At 35.4% G+C, this 3,996-nt stretch overlaps 1 long non-coding RNA gene across 1 annotated transcript in view; it reads right to left on the bottom strand.

The window, feature by feature from the left end:
* Nucleotides 1-455: 455 nt before the first annotated feature.
* LOC111816198 overlaps nucleotides 456-3,996 on the bottom strand; it is a 15,424-nt gene continuing 11,883 nt past the window's right edge. Inside the window, exon 3 of the long non-coding RNA XR_002820649.1 lies at nucleotides 456-614. This is a non-coding gene — a long non-coding RNA (uncharacterized LOC111816198). The remainder of the gene's footprint in view (nucleotides 615-3,996) is intronic.

The raw sequence follows: 3,996 nt of genomic DNA, 5'->3' as shown, positions 1-3,996 counted from the left end.
TTTTGAATAAAAATAAAACAAAAAACAAAAGTCAAGACCTAAATGGTAGCATTCCAGAAGCCAAGTAGAACAAAAAAGGTAGAAGGTTGGGTGGGAAAGCAGGAAACTGAGACAGACATCATGTTGTGTTTAAATTCAATTAATTTTCATGCTTATTTATTTATTTATTTATTTTTGATTCTTCAGCTAACACAGAAGAGATGATTTATTGTACACAATTTACACTCAGCCAAAAGAAAGAGCAGTAGTAGTCCAGAATGCCACAGGTCTGGGGCAAAACAACAACAACAACAACAACAAAACAAACAAAAAACAAACAAACAAACAAACAAAACAGCAGACTGCTTAGTTGGAACCAGGTGGATCTCTTGAGGTGGTGTTGGCGATCCGATGGCAATGAAGTTCTAATCCAGCATGCAGTCCAAAATTTGCACGAGCATTGTCAGTCTCCAGCATTCTTTCTGCTCCTTTGGCCTCCATGGGTGTACGAGCTATTTTACTTGGACCTGTGTCTCATCTTTATTCTTTTACGCTTCAGCCTGCGCATTCGCTTCTTCCTCCACTTGGCTCTCAGGGCGCAGAGGTTCCTAAGAAGATGGCGTTAAAGTCGAGAGCTTTCTTGCTTTTTAAAACATTGTGCTACCTTCAATTCTGTTTAATATCCTCAGTTAAGAGACTCAAATGTCTTTTAAAGAAAGGCAGCCATGTAGAATAAAAATGAAATCTGGAAAGTCTAGCTGGCTCCTAAAAATTTGAACAAGTCTTCATTGTTTCATGCCTCTCATCAATGTATTTCATGGGTTAGTGGTATGGCAAGTTCTAGGGGTCTCTGGGAATTATGAAACAGAAAGCACATTAGCTGTCTGATCTCTGCATTTGCAACTGTGAAGTCCATGTTCTTCGCACAATTCTTTGCCCATTTCCTTAGCTATTTTCCAGCTTCCAAAATCATGATTGGCATTTCTTCTTTGTTTTCAGTCCCTATGGGGTTATTCGCCATGTTACAATGTTTCAGAAGGGAGAGTAGATGTTTTGATTCAATTTGCCAAAATTATTGGAAGTGTTCCATGAATTTTTCACTCTAATTACTATTTTATTTACATTTTAAAATGTCTAATTTAATATATTAAATTTAATAATTAAATTTCTGATAATATATTTATTAGAAAATTTAGTAATTTTTCTCTGCCATCACATTCAGCTACCAATTGTATTTGTTAAGAGTTTTCCTTTTTGTGTATACAATTCACAAAAAAATTAACTAGTACATAAAACCATAAAAGCTATACATATTAACATGTTACCATGTAGTATTCAATGCACATACATACTGCATAATATTTCGTTCAATTATTTTAACCATTTTATTATAATTCCGATATAGGAAGTACAGTAATTTTGTGTTGTTTGCTGTTTTTCACATAGACCTTTTTTTTGGTAGATTTTATGATTTAGGGTGTAAATTTATATTACTAGACAGCACTAGGATTTCTTAAAGACTTGTGTGAGTGGATTCCAGAAAATGATACTTTATGCTTTTTTTGCTTTTCTCTGGAGTTGTAGATTATTTGAGACTAGTTGCTCAGTATGAGATTGCTGAAATACCTAGGTATCATGAGTAAGGCCTGGGCTATGCTTACAAAGTCTTAAAGGAGATTTTTTTGGCCTCTCTTTGCACTTAGGCTCAAAGTTTAATATGGAGCATTTCCTTTCTCTCTGCCTTTTTTGAGAGGAGACGAATTTTTTTCTGCCTCTTTCCTTAATGCAATACTTAGGAGAGCTCAACTTTCTATGAATACACTACTGGAATTTCCCAATTGGGTGGCTAAAGGTGCTGTCATTTTTCTCCTGTGCCTTCAGAAGAGATGAAAACCAGCTGAAGCATGACCTGGGGTAGGCAAATACCCTTCTACTGAACATAACTTTAAACAATTCAGCATTTGGACTTCTGCTTTCACTTAGGTTTCACTGATAGTATTTTCAATTCTTTTCTGACCTACTGAGGTTCTTCAAAAAAATCTTTCTATCTATGTATCTATGCTACTATTTATTTATTTATTTATTTATTTATTTATTTATTTATTTGGCACAGGGTCTCTCTATGCAGATCAGACTTATAATGATCTTCCTGTGTCAGCCTCCCCAGCACTGGGATTACAGGTGTGAGCCACCATGCCTGGTTTGGCAGCCAGCTTGGCCGGAGGATATGTGATACCAGGGATTGAGCCCAGGTTCTTGCACTTGCCAAGCAGGCAATTTGATGGCTAAGCTCTCTCCATGGCCCTTAAAATATATTTAGAAAATCAACTGATCTATCAGCATAATGCTTTCTTGGGGAGAGTAAGTTTTGGTATTCTATCAATTATCTACTGTTTCATATTAGGTATTTTCTATTACTGATATAAGGTCTACTGATGTTAGTCTTTTACAAATATTTTTATACCTTCCCTGTACGGCAAACTAATCCATATCCAGATTACTCAAATATTTACATTCTAAAATTATAAATATGTGTCTCCAGTTTAGACCTTTCAACTGAGCTCCAGAGTCATTTCTCCTAGCTTGTCCATTTATTTAGTTCTTGGACACCTTTAAACATGGGAAGTTTTTGGGTTGATGTTATTGCTTATTGTTTTGTATTTTTTAAAAAAAATTTTTTCTCCAAAAAGAGTTGCTATTTCTGTTTTATTAGTCTTGAATAATCCCACTGGTATCAAAATAACAGGTTCACTGAAGTTCTGTTTAATGGTACCACTTCACACATTAATCCCTATTGATTCTATTTTCTTCTTGAGTGTATTTTTAAATGATTTATTTTGTTGGCATATATTTCTTATCCAAAATGATGAGTTTGTATGGCACACCTGTACATGCACACAATACTCTGCTACTATTTTCGTGCCTCTAACACCCGCCTTCACCCTCTGCCCTCCCTCCGCTCTCTATTCCCTTGGTTATTCTTTCAAATGCCAATTAAATTATTGCCACTCTCATTTTTCTTTGAAAATCTAAGTTTCCACTTGTATTTTCTTCTATGATGTTTATAGGTCATTATTTTTAAAGAAGAAACCTGTTATAGTCATCTCACAATGACTGTGGAAGATTTGTTCAGGATGCTAAAGATGCCATGATCTGGGGATATGCAGGTTCCTTAAAATATCTTGTTTGGGATGTTTGTGCCTATCTCGTTTCATATTGTGAGTGTTCTGTACATCCATTACCACTCCTTCTCAGGGTCTTGTCTTTGCTGTGTGTTGCTATGGTAAGGGTGTGAGCCTATGTTAGTTCACAGGTTGCATTAAACTAGTTTGTTTGAAATTTCCGCCTCATCTTTGGGGCTACAAGCTACATAGTCTATGCCTTTTTAAAATTTTTTCTTATAGAAATTCCTGACACATAGCAGGCACTCAATAAATTTTGAATTTATGAATGAGTGAATTTATTGGAGAGTTTGGAACAGAACTATGTCTCCAGACTTCCTTTTCATTTTGCTTTATGCTGTGTAATACGAACCAAATTTAATAAAAGAATCACTTTTTATAGAAATGCTCTCCATGTCCTAATAATTTTAAAGCTCTTTTGGAACCTTCTGATCTCACAGAAGGTTCACAATATCATAACCTCAGGGCTGGAAGGGAGCCTGGACGGTATTTAATCATCTCTTCCAGCAGACTGCGAGTTTCTGCCTAATTTCTCTGACATGTGTTTTTCCAGATTGTATTTGGATAACTTGAGGGACTGTGAAAGTGAGTAAACCGTGGGACCAGACCTTTCTATCTCTAAAGAATTATTAGCGTGCAGAAGGCCTCCTTTTATATCAAATCTAAATCTTTCTTTCTACAAATTCTACTTGTTGACCTTTGTAAAATATCAAGAGCAAAGCAAGACATGTTTAAAATCTTTTTCATAAAATAGTTGTTCAAAAAGTTGAAGACAGCTCCTAATTCCAACCTAAGTCTTCTCTTTCTGGGCTTAAAATAAGTAGCATGCTTTCAG

Source organism: Octodon degus, unplaced genomic scaffold (assembly GCF_000260255.1).
Source record: "Octodon degus isolate 3935 unplaced genomic scaffold, OctDeg1.0 scaffold00028, whole genome shotgun sequence".
Lineage (NCBI taxonomy): Eukaryota > Metazoa > Chordata > Mammalia > Rodentia > Octodontidae > Octodon > Octodon degus.
Note: the sequence above shows the minus strand (reverse complement) of the source record. Positions and strands in the feature narration are given on the sequence as shown.